This window comes from Macaca fascicularis, chromosome 7, assembly GCF_037993035.2.
Source record: "Macaca fascicularis isolate 582-1 chromosome 7, T2T-MFA8v1.1".
NCBI lineage: Eukaryota > Metazoa > Chordata > Mammalia > Primates > Cercopithecidae > Macaca > Macaca fascicularis.
The window spans coordinates 150959790-150978990 of NC_088381.1; the positions used below are offsets into that span (position 1 = coordinate 150959790).

At 34.1% G+C, this 19201-nt stretch overlaps 1 long non-coding RNA gene across 2 annotated transcripts in view; it reads left to right on the top strand.

The window, feature by feature from the left end:
- LOC123574623 (uncharacterized) overlaps window positions 1–14549 on the top strand; it is a 28679-nt gene extending 14130 nt beyond the window's left edge. For both annotated transcript variants that reach the window (XR_012416331.1, XR_012416332.1), the window contains 2 exons: window positions 8781–8885; window positions 10025–14549. This is a non-coding gene — a long non-coding RNA (uncharacterized lncRNA). The remainder of the gene's footprint in view (window positions 1–8780; window positions 8886–10024) is intronic.
- The last annotated feature ends 4652 nt before the right edge of the window (window positions 14550–19201 follow it).

Here is a 19201-nt window from a genome sequence, read left to right on the forward strand (position 1 = left end):
GCATAGAAAGGGAAATATGGGAACTTTGTCCTATTTGCTCAAATTTTCTATAAATCTAAAACTGTTCTAAAACATAAAGTCTATTAATTTTTTTTAAAGTATCTCAAATGATAACGAATTTTGGTTACAGAAAGAGGGCATGGTGAGTGTTTGGCAAACTGGAGATTTTATATATCTTCCAAAGGAGGCTCTCACTACTCAACTCTGCAATTTTTAACATATAGGAAAATGGAGCCAATATCTCAAGATATTCTGATTTCTTAGGAAAAACAAAAACAAAAATGGTTTCATATACACAGTATTCTTATTTCAAAATATTGAAAATCAAGTCAGTTTGACAAAAATTAAAATAATATGTTCTAGTCAGATTTATACCAAAACCAAAACAGTTCTATTTCTCCTTAAAGAAAATTCACTTGTTTGTAAACTGGCAATAAATTAATATGTAGCTATGGCAAGTTCCATTTTGTTTGATATTATTCACACAGGAAAATTCAGTCCTAAAATAAATCAGCACATCATGTGCCAGTGTTTTGTCTTATATAAGCCGATTTCCCAAAAGTTGTATTGTATCTGGGGTAGTTTCTTTTTGGTTTATTCAACAAAATCTAATTTACTTTCAACCAACCCTTTTTGTAAGTACAGGAAATCCTCTTCCTCTGTCATGGGAGTCACAAATTATGCCATTAAAAAGATTTATTTTGGACTGGGTGTGGTGGCTCACGCCTGTAATCCCAGTACTTTGGGAGGCCGAGGTGGGTGGATAACCTGAGGTCGGGAGTTTAAGACCAGCCCGACCAACATGGAGAAACCCCATCTCTATTAAAAATACAAAATCAGCTGTGTGTGGTGGCACGTGCTTGTTATCCCAGCTACTCGGGAGGCTGAGGTAGGAGAATTATTTGGACCTGGGAGGTGGAGGTTGCAGTGAGCTGAGATCACGCTATTGCACTCCAGCTTGGGCAACAAGAGTGAAACTGTCTCAAAAAAAAAAAAAAAGAGATATATTTTAGTTGCATTAGTCAAATGGTGGGTATAATGCAGAGACATACCTGGAATGAATGGTGGCCTTTAAATCCCTTGATGTTCATATTAGCATCAGTTAAGCAACAGTGCTACAGTGTGGTATACTCACTCTATATTTTTTCTAGCCACAAGACTCATGAGAGAGGAGTCCAGTATGAATTAATGAAAAATCCAAATGGCAAATTGCTTTTAAAAAAATTAAAATTTACATCCAAACACATAAAGGAATTGCAAGCAGTACAGCAAAATAGTGCTTAAGTGGAATTCCCAGACCATTAGCTGTAATGGAAACACAAGCACACATTGTAGAAAGGCATGCATTAAAACTTGTGTAATTAGAATAGGCAATTATAAAAATTTTAAAAATATACTTGATTACACCTTACATTTGTGTTTGTTGTAAATACACAGAAACACAAAACCAATATATACTTGACTAGCAATGTTAATAAAGCTTATTATATCATAGCTAAGAAAATGTTTATTGAACTATGAAAAATTACTGAATGAGCTTTACAGATAATGCAACAATTAAGATTTGGTCCCTTCTCTTAAGGAATTTATATTTTACAGAATATATTAAAACAGTTATATTTTAATATAACTTGAGTAAAAAATATGCTTTGAGAACCCTAAAGGTGAAAAAACTAATTTCAAAAAGAAATGAGAGAAGGCTTTCTTAAAAAGAGGTTGCATATGAGATGTATTAAAAATGGAAGATTCCAACAGAGAATGTGCAAGTAAATTCAAATTATGATACAGAGTTTGGAAAATGTAGGTAAGGCTTTGTGTCCTCGACAGATAATATATTCAGGATATTCTATTTCATACTCCCTGAATATATAGTAAAAGGATATATATCAACATGTCACTAAAGTTAGTGGTAGTGGAAGGTAAATTAATTTCTGGATTTATGTATTTACTTTAGAATAATGTATACAATCAATACACTTTGATTATTAGGCTCTGAATAATTCAAAAAGGTCTAATTCTATACTACTCTAACACAATGAGAATTAAAATTCAGTGGTCATAATTCTAGATAATTATTGATGTCCAAATGTAAAAAAAGATTAATTGCAAGATGGATGCATAGATAGAAAAACAGTTGTAAGAATTGAGTCAAACTATACCTGTTATTGTTAAAACAGCATTCACTTTATTGAATTATTCATAATTTGATTTAATCAAATGGAAAAAAAGCTGTATGACATAGGAAGAAATAGCCAAACTACAAATTATGTTTTCATCACACAAAAAAATACTAGCTAAAAGGTCATTTATAACTTTTAAAAAACTGTTAAATAATGAGTTTTTTAAACCAAATAATTTGAGTTTCGCAGTATTAATACATATTCTTTCATGAAAGATTGCATCATCTTCTCTTTTTCACACCTTCTGCCTCCTTCCTTTTATCTACCAATTTTAATGCTGATACTTTTCACCTTGTCAGGGATTTTAATATTTACATTTATTATCTAATCACTTTTTCAGTTATTTAATCTTAGTTTGATATTTAAATAAATTTGATTCTTGTACCACTTGTATACATCACCTTTCAATTACCTGCTTATTTATTTCAATTCATTATTGTTTGACTTGATTGCCTGCTTATTTATTTCAATTCATTATTGTTTGACTTGATTGCATCCTCAAATAACTTTCTTTTTTCTTCATTTTTTAAAGACCATATGACCTCAATGATACAATAGTCTCATTTTTATTATCTTAAATGTCTAGCTATTGCCTATATGTTATAAAGGGTGCTTGATGGCATGTATTTGTGGGTAACCCGTTTGTTTGGTCTCCACCTATGTATATAGCCATTGACTCTTTATATTCTTACTATAGATACTATAGAAGAGAAAGATGAGGTCAGTCTATTTTTCAACTCTTGTTGGCTACTTGCTTTTCCACCTGGAGGCCTGAACAATACCTTTATTTGTGATGATATTGTTGTTAATGCAGTAAGTTAATGCAGTAAGTTAACCAAATTTTATAACCGTATTGAGGTAATGACCTAGAACATATTATGCTCCTTTAAAAATACATTATCTGTTTTTTCTTCCTCGATGCCTACATACTGCCTTTCTTACTATTGTTTCTGAAGTTCAATAGCTTAACAACAAGATGTTTTGATGCTGAGTACTCCAAATCATTTTTGTTGTCATACATACAATGTGTGTTTTCACCATATAGAGCCAATGACTAATTTCCTAACAATTTTCCCATATTTTCTTTCTGAATTTTTTGTGTTAAATCTTGTATTAGTTAGCTCAGGCTGTCATAACAACATACCAGAGACCAGGCCAACAGAACAACAGAAACTCGTATTCCTCACAGTTCTAGCGGCTGGAAAGTCCAAGATGAAGGTTCAGCATGTTGAGATTCTGGTAAGGGCTGTCCACCTGGCTTGCAGAAGGCTACCTTCTCACTCACTGTGTCCTTACATGGTAGAGGAAGAAAAGGAATGTAAGATTTCCAATATCACATTTTATGTTGGCGGCCACACCCTCATGATTTAATCTCAACTTTATTATCTCTCAAAACTCTATCTCCAAACATGATTGTGAGTTCTATGACTTGAACATACAAATTTTGAAGGGACACATTCAGTCCATAGAAAATATATTGAGATAGATATATATTTTGCACACATACACACACACACACAATACATATATTTGTCCCTTGTGTATATAATAGATACAATATATTCATAACAAATACATTGACATGTCAATTTCAGGATACAAGTAAACTGTAGGTTACATTAGTTTCCTATGGTCTTTGTATTTGTCATCTTTTCCTGAATTGCTTTAGTCTCTTTTTTCTAACCCTTCACAGCAACTGCATCATTTTTTTCTGTGCAATATGTTTTTGATTAAATTAACTAATATTTGGCCATGTCTATTTTGTTATTTGTTGTTTCCAATGCATGATTACTTTATACTCAATGTTTTCCCTTGGTGCTGCTTTAAAAACAAAATCTCACGCATTTTTCATAATTAATGTTCATTATACACTTATTTCATTGAATTCAAACTATCACCTAATCCTTATCAGATGGTACAATTTTAGAGAACTCTTTTATTGAAGTAGTTTCTATTCCTTTGGTTATGTTTTGCTCACACTACATTTGAAGAGTTGCTAGCTCATTTGGTTTTCATCTTGCTCTTAATATGGGCAGCTAGATTCAGATAACTTTGTGTTCTGACGTAGTTAGGGCAATTCTTTTTGATATCTTGTCTAGCTTATCTAGCTGGACCAATAGGTATGGCCTTAACTTTTCCAAGTCTGTGACATAATATTGCTGATGAAATTATACCTATTGTAATATTTTAAACTTTATGTTTATTTTTCTCTACTTGATTATGAAATAAAGAAGGAACCATTTGTGCATCAGCCTTATTGTTTTTCATCTTTACCCAGCAACTCCAAGGCCATAAAATTAAATAGTAGTTATTGGTAGGACACAGTTTCCAAGACCCAAAAGGAGGAGACAGCAAGAAGAAATTTCTTATAGGTGAAGGAGAGTTAAGTAAGCTTAGAGAAAAGAGTAAATTTGAGGTCTTTTTCAAGAACTTGATAAGAAGAAAAGATTTTTAGTTTTAACTGGGTGTATTCTGCAGGCTTTAAGGAACAATAGTAAGTGGCCATGTAAGTTTGATTTCAGTTGTAATGATGAAAATTAATGTATTATGTTTCTGCACATTAACTGACAAGCATAAATAAATAAGAAATAAATGTTTTTTTTGATTAAAAGACATGTGGAAGACTGAAACACATTATATATATATAAATAAATATATGTTAATAATTCATGGTAAACTATATGAACATTAACTTCAGGATATGAGCTTAATTATTTAAAAAATGACATTTATGAACTACGTAAATTGATATCCAATTAACTTGCTGCAGCTATCTTATTAAATGTCAATTAAGTGTATTAACATTCTATACAATTTCATATATCAATATGAATTTAACTGTACCTTTATTGCCATTGTAATTTTGAGTTAATTACATGGTTAGATGATTTATCTTTTGCATAACTATTAAGTCTTAGGCTCTGTTCTTCAAAAAATAAAATTGGTAGCTTTAAAACTCTGAAAATACATCTCAAAGCATCACTAATTTTTTGTCTTTATAGAAATATTTGTTTTGAAGCAAAAGGCAGATTTCATATGGTTTGTGGTTTCTGGATAGCATTTTCTACTCTTTTTAAAAATAAAATATGAAGCACCTACATAATGCATCATTAAAGTTATTATCAGGTCTTTCAAATTGTTTTTATTTGCTATTCCATTTTGACTGTCTAATTATAGAAAGATTTTCTGATAACTGAGAAATATCTTAATAAAACAGGATATAATATACCCTATTAAAATACACACATTTTTATTATTTTGATAAAACAAGTTTTATTTTGCTCCAACAATTCCCTGAATGTCTGTCATGGTATCAGTCACTTACCAAGTTTGAAGTAGTTGAAAAGATTATGGGTTTTATAATCAGATAATTTGGGGATCAAGTATCTCTCATACCAGTTTATATTTCTTTGGCTGGAGAAATGGTTAACATTTATGCCATTTTAGCCTGTTTCCTTATTGTTAAAATATGAGTAACTACTGCATATTGTTGTGCTGAATATTAAGTCTAAGTATATGCATGAAAACATAATGCTATGAATAATAGGTATGAAAATCCATAATCAGTAAATACTTGCTTTTATTTCTATCATTTCTAAATTTTGGATTTTTGAAACTACTCCATTGATTGGTACATACCACAAGGCTACTCCCAAATAATTTTACATGTGTTTTAGGAATGGGATGCATCTCAGGGCAACTATTAGTCTAAAAATCTGCACATGAAAGATAAATTAGTTATATTAATGTGAGCATGTACAGGATCATTGTCTTGTCTCATTTACCTTGTTAAAATAAAATATAAATGATGAATGATTCACTCCATGCTTGTACAAAACAAGAACCTCTTAGGCATATATTTGCTTATGGTTCAAGTGCTCACAAATTGATACATCCAAATTCAAAATATTGAGAAAAGAGATGCCAGAGAATCAATTCCTGGCTCTGGGCTGAAAGATGGCCATTCAGCAGAGGCCTGAAAGTAAATTTGGCAGTGGGACTTTTTGCTTTTCTGTTTTAGTTTCACATAGCTCAGTGCTCTCGGCAATGTGACCTGGTTACCACTTTGTTGTGTGAAATTTCGAGGTATGTTTCAATTGTAGAACCACTTTTTCTATTAGCTATTCTCATTAACTCTGTCTAATGCCATTTTTCCATCTTATCAACCTTCACATTGCTTCCGTGTGAAAAAAAATGATGAGTGGTAGACTCTTCACCTTTCCTCCCCTTTCTCTGCCTACGCAGTGATGACCACCTCCCTGCTTGACAACGTCACTTGTTACTTTGCTAATCTCTGCCTGTTTAAGTCTTCTCTGAAACCTCCAATAAAATCACCTATAAAGCCATCAGTTGTCAGGTACGATAATGAATGCCCATGGAAATAAAATCACCCTGATGAAATAGAAGGAAACTTAAAATCCTTGCCCATGTGCTTCCAATTAAAAATTTTTCCTCTGGCTTACCATTATTTATAGCACTGTTAATGATGGAATTCACATGGAAATAAATGTATTTCTTGTCGGTGATAATTCATGAGGCCCATGAGCGTATAAGTGCCTCGAACAGAACATCCTACGTGGTGGTTTGAGGCTGAGGGTCACTGGGGACTGATGTAGAAGGCCGGGAACGGATTTCACCTGCAGTTTCACAATGGCCCTGTTGAGCTCTGGGTCTGACTGATAAAGATGAACAATTGTGACCACCAGAGGCAATTCGTAGAACAATTGCAATGTGACTCCGCAATATCAAAATTGCAATATGTATGGATGGTGACCCTTTCCAGTCAACTAAGCAATGAAAATAAGGTTGCTGCTAGTGGTCAGAACACCAGCATTTCGATAAAATGCTTTTTTAGCACCTCTAGGCCACATGGCAGGTAGGTAGCAGGCAGAAGACTGAATTGGAAGTTGTTAGATTTTTATTTTCTAAGATTTAATAGCCTAAGGTCATATTTTACTTCTTCCCAGAGTTCTCAAGTTTGACAGGAATTTCAAGGATTTTTCTCCCCATTTCATGGACACAAAAGATATTCATGAAAAGAGAAGGACATTATTAGTCCTAATGAGAGTGTTCATGCATTGACTGCATCTTCAGGCACTTTATATATTTACAGCTCACAAAACAGCTTTGCAATGTAGGCATTTTTTTTACAGTGATTTTATATGTGAGAAAACTGTACCTGAGAGACTAAACACTGAGAAAGCTATTATCCAAACAGACCTATTGGTCTCTCGAACTCAGATTCTTTGAGCTATACCATTCTGCTCATGAGTTAATTGACTAACTCACGAGTTCATATTTTCCATATCATTACAGATCTCGTTCCTATTAACATATTGTCCCCAAATCTCCAAATTTTTCTTGCATAATTACATTAATACTATTTTTCTGGAGGAGTCTGTAGAAGTTTAGTTGCTCAAGAGTATTTCCTTCTGTGTTGTCAGGAATATATTTTGTTGGTACACTCCATGCATTCTCTAAATTATCTGATTTTCATTGATTTTGACTGGTGAAATCATCTATTAGTATTCATTAGGAATGAATACATGAATGCTATGTCTGCTATTGCATGCCTGATATGGAATGGCAAGGTAAACATTTGCTGCCTCAAGTACTTCAAATTCCTCCATCTTTGTTTTGAAATGTTTAGTGAGTTGAAGTTCTCCTGCATTTTACATCCTGTTTTTCTTTTTTCCACACACAAACACAGACATGTTTGAGTAACCAGTTCTCTAAACTCTAAATCTATTAGGAATAATTATAGCAATGAGGATTGTGCCAGCCAAAAGTTTTAATGTACGTTCATAATTTATTTAAATCACCTGTTGTGTTTCATTAACTCATCATTCAAACACTGCAGCCATCTCTTGTTTTTTAAAATAATTAACAGTTGTTCTATTGAAGTTGCTAAAATCTTGCTCAATTTATGTTATACATTTTCAACACAACCTTTTTTCTTACTTTTAATTATTTTAAAAATGATTTTTGTAGCATTTCAATTTTTAAACCCATTAAATATTTCCCTTAAGTAATAGATTTTATCCAATAGTATTTAGTAAATTATACACATTTCTTAACAATGGTGAGCATGTCTAAAATTCCAGAAAAGCCTTATTATATCTAAGTTACTTTGTGTTTAATTGATTAGAAAACATTGTGTATCCATAATTAACTCTTCTTACTATGTATAAATATTGGGATATTTCCTAAGAGAACTCAGATATATATTTGCTTATCTCTCTAGCAAATGGGAAGGCTGAAACTGTCTACTGCCTCTTGATTCTGACAGTTGTGGAACCCCTAAATCTGTTTCCTTTAGGCCTCCTGGAGAAACTCTACTGTTGCTTGGATTAATATAGGCCAGTATCTAAGGTATCTTATACTGCAGTAACCTAAAGAAAGTGTCTGCATATTTTTGCCAAAATCATGAAAAAATGATTTCTCTTTGACTGAAGCTTTTATTTACTGCAGGAACTTATTGCTGATCCTGTGGAAGGGTTTTCAGAAATGTATTTTATTTGTTCTAAGACCACCACCTTTCTTTTTTAAAAGTCATTTTCTGTGCCCTTTGAATAATCCAATCACTCTGTTCTTTCTTAGGTTGCTATGATGACACATTCCTGGATTCCAGTCTTCCTACATTTTTAGGCATACAACATAGAGGCAGGGGATAAAGTCCAGTGGATGAATTTTTCAACAGTGAAGGTAACTAGTAAAACCTTCCCCCGTGTTTTTTCTATAGCATAGGAGGAGCGTTTACAGTTTTCAACAGAGTTTTAAGGGGATTTGTGAAACAAAATAGAACAAAATGGTCTTTTATGCAGGTGATTAGGCATATTATAAATAGGTTGACTTCCACTGCCACTTAAAATTTAATAGAGAAACCATAAAGCATGTGGAAGATAATATAGGAGAATATCCTTATGACATGGGGTGGACAAATACTTCTTAAATGGTGGAGAATTCACAAAAGAAAGGTTTGATAAGCTGGATGTAGTTAAAGAAAGGAATTAAGAGTTCCTTTCCATCAAAATAAACTATTCAGAGAAATAAAATGCAAAGTAGAGAAAGAAAATGTTTGCTATGCACACGTCTGACAAAAGACTTACATCTAATATTTATAAAGAATATCTTTAAAGCAATAAGAAAAAGACAAAAAACACTTTATAGAAAAAAACAAACACAAAAAATAGCACAGGCAGTTCAAAAAAGAACATATCTAGAAGGTCAACACACATATGTGAATCGTATTGGTCCTTTCTCATGCTGCTAATAAAGACATACGTGAGACTAGGTAATTTATAAAAGAAAGAGGTTTAATTGACTCACAGGTCCCTATGGCTGGAGAGGTCTCAGGAAACTTACAAGCATGACAGAAGGGGAAGCAAACATGTCCTTCACATGACGGCAACAAGGAGAAGTGCTGAGCAAAAGGGGGAAAAGCCACTTATAAAATCATCAGATCTCATGAGAATTCACTCACTGTCACTAGGGCAGCATGAGGGTAACCATCCCCCTTATTAAATTACCTCCCATCAGGTCCCTCCCACGATACATGGGGATTATGGGAAATGCAATTCAAAATAAGATTTGGGTGGGAACACAGCTAAATCATACCATAAAGTTTTACAAAATGGTACTTCATTAGAGAAATGCCAATTAAAAGGCAATGATATCAAAGACATACCAGTATACGCTCATCAGAATTGCCAGCTCAGTCTCCTGAGTCTAGTATCATCATCACACCTCTCTAGCTGACCACAGGACCCTGGAGGCCCGAAGTGATGCTGTCAAGTGTGAGTCTTTCACGGTCTTTCTGGCACTCTGCTGTGTTTGGTTTACAGAGCTGTCCTCATCGTGGTGCTCTCCACTGACCCCAGGCTTGGACACCAAACTCCCCCACCTTAATGATCAAGAAGGTATCATCTGCCATGTCCATCCAAGACCTGCCATCTCCTGATATGCAACAGGAAAGCTTCTCTGAGACTCATTTTTTTCTCATCTGTAAACTGACTTGACATTTGTATCTACCAAGTTTCGTGTGAGGCTTAAATGTAATAAAACATGTTAAACCAAAAAATAAAAAATAAATAATTGCTTAAATTAAACAAACAAATAAAAAATAAATAAATAGACAATAGACAATATTAAGTGTGTTGACTAGCATGTTGAACAATTACAGGTCTTAATAATTAAGGGTAAATTAAATGTTACAAATACTTCTGAAAACTTGTTTCCAGTATCTATTAAAATAACATGTCACTTAATATTTTGTACACACACACACACACTCGCACAGGATAAATTCTAAATTGTAATGTGTCTGTGTTTCAGTCAACTGGTATATCCATATATATGCATTGAAAGATACAAAGAAGAATGTCAACAGCAGCATCATTTATATTGGCCCCAATTTTGTCAAATTTTCCAATGCTCCTCACAAGTGAATTGGATACATAAATTATTGTATATACAATGAAGTACTGTACATCAATTAAAAACAACAAATTACTCCTATTCGTAAGAACAGAGATAAACCACACACATGATTTTGAGTTTGAGTGAAAGAAGTCACTGATGAACGAGTACAAATGGCTGCTATTAAGATGTATTACTTGAGTGAGATGGTATCTCATTGTGGTTTGGATTTGCATTTCTCTAATGATCAGTGATGTTGAGCTACTTTTCATGCATTTGTTGGCTGCATGTATGTATTCTTTTGAATAATGTGGCAATTCCTCAAAGACCTAGAGGCAGAAATACCATTTGACACAGCAATCCCATTACTGGGTATATTCCCAAAAGAATGTAAATCACTTTATTATAAAGATACATGCATGTGCATGTTCATTGCATCATTATATATATATAATGTTATTCATCATGAATAACATTAGCAAAGATGCTGAATCAATCTAAATGCCCAACAATGATAGACATAGACAGGATAAGGAAAATGTGGTACATACGCACCATGGAATACTGTGCAGCCATACAAAGGAACAGGGCCATGTCCTTTGCAGGAAGGTGGATGGAGCTGTAAGCCGTTATCCTCATCAAACTAATGCAGGAACAGAAAAACAAACACCAGATGTTCACACTTACAAGTGGGAGCTGAATGACGACAACACGTGGACGGGGGAGCAACACACACAGAAGCTTGTAAGGATAAGGGAAGGGAGAGCATCAGAAAGAATAGCTAATGGATGCTGGGCTTAACACCTATGTGATGGAATGATCTGTGCAGCAAACCACCATGACACACGTTTACCTATGTAATAAATCTGCACAACCTGTACATGTATCCCTGAGCTTAAAAGTTTAAAAAATATGCATATGTATGTGTGTATATATAAACTTACATATGTGTATATATATGCATATATATACACACACACACACACACATATATATATATATGTAGCTATAAAACCAAGAAATTAATCCACAGTGGTAAAAGCCACAATGGCACTTTTATTTCATTGGATGGGCAATGACCATGGGAGGCCATGAGGCCGAGTGCTGGGCTGCTGGAAATGTTATACATATTAATCTTGGTGGAAGTTGTCTAAGTGTGCACACTTTGTAAAAGTTAAACTGTACAAGTGATATTGGTGTACTTTATGTGTTACACTTCAATAAAATAAAGTTAAAAAAATAAACACTAGACAAATAAAGACAATATCTAGCAAGGAGCATAGGAAGTTCCCAAGGGAAAACTATTTTTCTCAGTTTTGTAATTGCTGTATGGGCAGAGCCAGATTAAATATGACTAAAGCAACACTATCTAGCTATAATTTGAAGAAACCACTTTGAGAAAAACAAATATATTTATTCCTGTTCATTCTGCCATTTTACTTTCTTTTTTTCCCCCTTCCCCCTTTGATTTTAGGTTCAAGGGGTGTATGTTCAGGTGTGTTCCATGGATAAGTTGCCTGACATGGGGGTTTGGTGTAGAGATTATTTCATCATCCAAGTAATGAGCATAGTACCTGATGGGTAGTTTGTTGATCCTCACCTTCCTGCCACCCTCTACCCTCCAGCAGGCCCCGATGTCTATTGCTCCTTTCTTAGTACCTATGGGTAGTCAGTGTTCAACTTTCACATTGAACGTCAGTAAGTTTCCTGCTCTGTAAAGTCACATAATATTATCTACTTTATAGGATTATTAGGGAAATTCAGTGATATAATGCAATACAAGTGCTTATCACAGTGCTTTCCTGATATCGTAGCACTCACATATGCTAAATATTATTCCTATTATTACAATCATTATTATTATTATTATTATGTAGACAGAGTCTCACTCTGTCACCCAGACTGGAGTGCAGTGGCACGATCTCAGCTCACTGCAAGCTCTGCCTCCCAGGTTCACGTCATTCTCCTGACTCAGCCTCCTGAGTAGCTGGGACTACAGGTGCCTGCCACCACTCCTGGCTAATTTTTTGTATTTTTAGTAGAGACAGGGTTTCACCATGTTAGCCAGGATACAATCATCACTATTTTTATCTATATTAGCATTGTAGACACTGATTCGATTTTTGTCCATTATGAAATTTAAAGGTCAATTTTAATTGAAAATTCTGGTCCTTTTTCTTACTTTCTCCTATGCATTACAAATTTCCTTCTAAATGTGTTGTGAGACATAGTTAGAAAATTATTTTGGGTTTTGTAAAACACAGTTAATAAAATGTCCTGTAAGACTGTTTTTAAGAATGCACACACATTTTTTATAGTATCATCTGTTATTGTTTAGTATTTTCTCTAAACATGTAAGCATTTTTGAACTAGGACCAACCAACGGTACAAAACCAACCAACCAATGTAATTTGATTACTTATTTAGAGCAGTTTTTAATGTCCTGATAATTAATTTAAATGTATACCCTACAAATCTAGTTTTGGTCAACCTCTTTGGCTATATTAGTGTCTACATTTGAAGCACAAAGCAAAACAATGACCCTTTTGTGTTGGGGTCAGGCCTCTCAAAATCTGGTCATAAACTGGCCCCAAAACTGGCCATAAACAAAATCTCTGCAGCACTGTGACGTGTTTGTGATGGCCATGACGCCCACATTGGAAGGTTGTGGGTTTAGCGGAATGAGGGCAAGGGACACCTGGCCCATCCAGGGCAGAAAACAGCTTAAAGGCATTTTAAAACCACAAACAGTAGCATGAGCGATCAGTGCCTTAAGGACATGCTCCTGCTGCAGATAATTAGCCCAACCCATCCCTATATTTCAGCCCATCCCTTCGTTTCCCATAAGGAATACTTAATCTATAGAAACAATGCTAATCACTGGCTTGCTGTCAATAAATACATGGGTAAATCTCTCTTCGAGGTTCTCGGCTCTGAAGACTGTGAAACCTCTGATTTCCCTTCCACTCCACACCTCTATATTTCTCTGTGTGTGTCTTTAATTCCTCTAGCGCCACTGGGTTAGGGTCTCCCTGACCGAGCTGGTCTCGGCACTTTTGTAGTAATGTAATTCATCTCTAGCACTTTGATTTTTTTTTCAGAATGAGTTGTATTTTGTCAAATAATATGGTCCCTTTACTTCGGTTTCACATCTTTATTCATAGGAGATGGATTTTTAAGACTGCAGAGTCAGTTGATATTATAATACAGTGGTCAATCCTCATGTTGCCCAGGAGAACACTGTGGTCCAGAGATGCTTAGAACTTGCTTTGAGTCATTTTTTATAAGATAGATACAAACCTAGAACCCAGGTCACCTGAATCCAGATCCCTTGCTCTGTTAATTGCTCCATGTTGCTCTAGTATACCCTCTCTGTGATGGGAATAACAAGACAAATGTTCAAAGAGACAAATAGAAGAGATCCATCAATATGTTGCATTTCTTGAAATGAATATCTAACTCAGAGAGGTTTGTATCTAGCAAGCTGTGATCTTAACACAAACTAGAAGGCTAAAATCAATGCAGCCCTACCTTGCTTAAACCATGAATTAGCCATATGGCAACATAAATATTAAAGTTGTTAATCACTTACATAGACCCATCATCTCTTATTAGGGCTTCTTATTGTCAGAAGGTTTTACTACCAACTGTTTGAAGGATGATTTTCTTCTTTGGAAATTTCAAAGGCATTGAAAGAGAGCATTTCATGTAATTGCATGAGATCTTTGTGGTATTTCTATGCTAGAGAAGATAGGATCTCCAGAATAAATACATTAAGTATCAGACAATGAAGGGGTGAAGCCAAATTTTCTGTAATCACAGTTCTTTCTAAAGTCATATATCCCCTATAAATGAGATAATAAAGTAACTCACATTGGTTCCTTCCATTCCCTGGAGTTTAAAGTGTATTAATGGCTGTCGGATTCAGAATAAATACACTGGCTGCAAAAATCATTATGTGAGTTTTATTTTCCAAGTATCAATTTGGTTTCTAAGCACTCCAATAACTTACCCTTCATTTCCAGATTGGAGCTTCTGAGAAAAATAGTTAACATTTGGGGCATCATTTATTTTCCCCCCTCTTATGATAATGAAATGTGAATTTAGCAGCTGAGTTTATCGAATTTGGCATTAGAGCTGATTCATCTCTTAAAAAAACATATTTTACATATTGAATTTCATCCTTTTAGGGATAACAAACAATAAAAAGTACAATGAAAAAATTAGTTTGAATGGGTGAATGAATGAATAGACCCTTTCTTCTCTTTATTGAATTTAATAGTATCATGTAAACCCCACCCAGTCCCTCTGCTAAGATTTTACACTCAGAGTTAGTGAGCATAGTTGTTAAACCAAATTACATCCTTCCCGGGACAAATGTTTAAATTTCCTCATTTTTAAGTTTGCATACACTGGGACTTTTATATTTCAATATGCCATAAGTGGGAAAGGTCAGAAACGGAGGTTGAATTGTTGGGATATTAAGAGCAGCGTGTGTTATCTACATGCCTCACTGTGTGTGGATCCTAAGCATGACTTGCTGACAAAAATGTATTTTGTATCACTAAATCTGACTTCCATTGACATGAAAGGAATGAACTGGCAAGAGTGACAAAAAGACAAACTGCAGCTCATAACTGTAACAGATCAACAATTCATACTCAAAGTCCAAGGTCTTGTAAAGTGGTGAAAATATTCACAAAAGGTTAGTTTTTACACTCAACAAGCAATCATTGTGTTTCAACCACTTGTGTAGGTTTTTTTTTTTTTTTTTTTTTTTTTTTTTTTGGTAGTTTATTGTTTTTCTTTCTCAAATCTCCTTTTCTACTCAGGCAAGTCATAAAACAATGCATCATTTTATTGCCTTTTTCTCTTTTTTTTTTTTTAACTTAAGTTCTTCCCTTTCTATATTCATACCTTCTTTCTTTTCTTCTTCCTACCTTCCCTTTCTTCTGATTTTTGTAATTGTAACATAATTCCATAATTGCTGAAAGGCTAGAATAATTAAATAAGTATTAATAGTCTCATTTCTCAGAGACAATAACAGATAATATTCTGATATAGTTACTTTCAAAATGTTCTTTTTATTGTAAATGTTTGTTGAGTACAGAAATATAAAGAAATAAATTAGTTAAGATCATAGTATATACAGATTTCATGACTTATTTTTACTTTATATGTATTTTAGATTATATACTTAAAATTAGTTTTCAAAGTTTACTTTTTTCTTAGTTCTAAAAATAATGATATTGATTTACTGATGTTCCAAGTTGTGATAATAAGTTTTTTGCCTTGTTTTGAGTCAAACTAAAGTTTATGAAATATATCACTTACATGAATATACACATTAACGCTGCACATTTTTTCATAAATGTGAATTTAACTCACTTGTGACAGTGATAATCTTGAGCTACTACTAAATTAAATATGAAATTTAAGATACTTCAGGTGGAGGATGTATACTCTACAGGCATACCTTGGAAATATTGCAGGTTCATTTCCAGACCACTGCGACAAAGCAAATATTACAATAAAGCAAGTCACACAATTTTTTGTTTTCCAGTGCATATAAACATTGTGTTTATACTGTAGTCTGTTAAGTGATCAGTAGCATTATGTCTAAAAAACAGTGTATATACCTTAATTACAAAATACTGTATTGCTAAAAAAAAGCTAACAATCATGTGAGCCTTTAGTGGGTTGTAATCTTTTTACTGACAGCAGGTCTTGCCTCCACGTTAAAGGCTGGTGACTGATGAGGGTGGTGGTTGCTGAAGATTGGAGTGGCTGTGACAATTACTTAAAATAAGGCAACAATAAAGTTTGCCACATTTATTGACTCTTCTTTTCATGAAAGATTTCTCCATAGCATGCAAGGCTGTTTGTTATTTGGTATTTTACTCACAGTGGAACTTCTCTCAAATTTGGAGTCAGTCCTCTCTAACCCTGCCACTGCTTTATCAATGAAGTTTATGTGCTATTATAAATGCTTTGTTGTCATTTCACCAATGTTCACAGCATTGTCACCAGGAGTAGATTGTCCTCAAGAAACTACTTTCTTTGTTCATCCATAACAAACAACTCTTCATTCATTTAAGTTTTATCATGAGATAACATCAATTCAGTCACATCTTTAGGCTTCACTTCTAATTCTTGTTCTTTTGCGATTTCTATCACATCTGCAGTTACTTCCTCTACTGAAGTCTTGAGCTCTTCAAAGTCATCCATGAAAGTTGGGATCAACTTTTTCTAAAATCCTGTTAAGGTTGATATTTTGACCTCCCATGAATCATGATTATTCTTTTTTAAAATTGACAAGTTATAATTGTACATATTCATAGGCTAAATAGTGATATTTTAAAACATATATAGTGATTAGATTTGGGTAATTAACACATTCATAATGTAAGGCATTTATTATTTCTTTATGTTGGGAACAAATAATCTTAATAGCAGCTAGAATGATGAAAGATCCAGGAGGTTTTCAATTGACTTTGCCCAGATCTATCAGAGGAATCAATATCTATGGTAGTTATGGCCTTATAAAATATATTTTTTAAATAATAGGATATGAAAGTCAAATTTATTCTTTGATGCATGGGTCACAGGATAGATGTTGTGTTAGCAAGCATGAATACATTAATCTCCTCATTCATTTCATCAGAGCTGTTGAGTGACCTGGTACATTGTCAATAAGCAGTAATATTTTAAAATAAACATTTTTTCTAAGCAGTAGGTCTTGAAACTAGGCTTGAAATATTCAGTAAACCATGCTGTAAACAGGAGTGCTGTCATCTAGGCCTTGTGTTTTCCTCTATATCATACAGGTACAGTAGATTTAGCATAATTCTTAAGGACTTAGAATTTTTGAAATGGTAAATGAGCATTGGCTTCCACTAAATGTCACCAACTACAGTTAGTCCCTAAAGAGAATCAGCCTGTCCTTTGATGCTTTGAAGATAGACATTGAATTCTCTCTAGCTATGAAAATTCTAGATGGCACTTTCTTTCAATATAAGGTTGTTTTGTCTACATTGAAAATGTGTTGTTGAGTGTAGCTACCTTTCCGCAATTGTCTTAGTTAGATCTTCTGGATAACTCGCTGCAGCTTCCACATCAGAACTTGATGCTTCACCTTGCACTTTTATGTTATAAAAATGTCTTAGACAAGGCACAGTGGCTAACACCTGTAGTCCCAGCATTTTGGGAGGCAAAGGTGGGCAGATCACTTGAGGTCAGTAGTTCAACACCAGCCTGGCCAACATAGTGAAACCGTCTCTACTAAAAAATACAAAAACTAGCTGGACATGGTGGTGTTTTCCTATAGTCACAGCTATAGGAAGCTGAGGCAAGAGAATCACTTGAACCTGGGAGGTGGAGGTTGTAGTGAGTCAAGATCATGCCACTGCACTCTAGCATGGGTAACAGAGCAAGACTCAGTCTCAAGGCAGAAAAAAAAAAAAAAAAGACTTATTTCCTCAAACCTCATGAACCAAACTGCTGGCTTCCAAGTTTTCTTTTTCAGCTTCATCATTTCTCTTCATTTTCATAGACTTGAAGAGAGTTAGGGCCTTGCTCTAAATTAGGCTTTGGCTTAAGGGAATGTTGTGGCTGGTTTGATCTTCTATCCAGATCACTTAAAACATTTTTCACATCCGCAATAAGGCTTTTTTGCTTTCTTATCATTCATGTGTTCATTGAAGTGGCACTTTTAATTTCCTTCAAGAACTTTTTCCTTTGTCCTCACAACTTGGCTAACTGTTTGGCACAAGAGTCCTAGCTTTCAGTCTATTCGGGCTTTTGACATACTTTCCTCACTAAGCTTAATTATTTCTAGCTTTTGATTTAACATCAGAGATGGGGTGACTCTTCCTTTCACTTGAACACTTGGAAACCATTGTAGGGTTATTAATTGGCTTAATTTCAATGGCATCTCAGGGAATAGAGAGGCCCAAGGAAGAGAGAGATAGGGGAGTGGCCAGTAGGTGGTGCAATCAGAACACACACAGCATTTACTGATTAAGTTCACCATCTTATATGGGTGCAGTTCTTGGTGCCCCAAAGTAATTATATTATTAACACCAAAGGTCCCTGATCACAGATCTCTGTAATAGACGTTTAAAATATTGTAAGAACTACCAAAATGTGACAGAGACACACAAAATTAGCACATTCTGTTGGAATAATGGTGCTGATAACTTGCTTAATGCAGGATTGCCACAAACTTTCAATTTGTGAAAAACAAAATATTGCCAAATCACAATACAGCAAAGTGTGATACAAGGAGGTATGCTTGTATTTACTGAGACTAGTTTTTTTCTAATTACTTTTTCTCTTCTTCTATACAGTAACCATATATATTATACATAATATATATTACATAATATATTACATATATTATGTATAATATATATGACATATGTTATATATATTACATATATTATATATATACAAATATATATTCTGAAACACAGACCTGATGTAACACACTTCTCTATATGCCTCATGTTCTTTGTAAATTAGAGCATTCATATATTATATTGTCTAATAAATGGTTTCGCTGTTTAAATGTTCCGTGGTGGTTCCTTCTTGCCTATTGGATG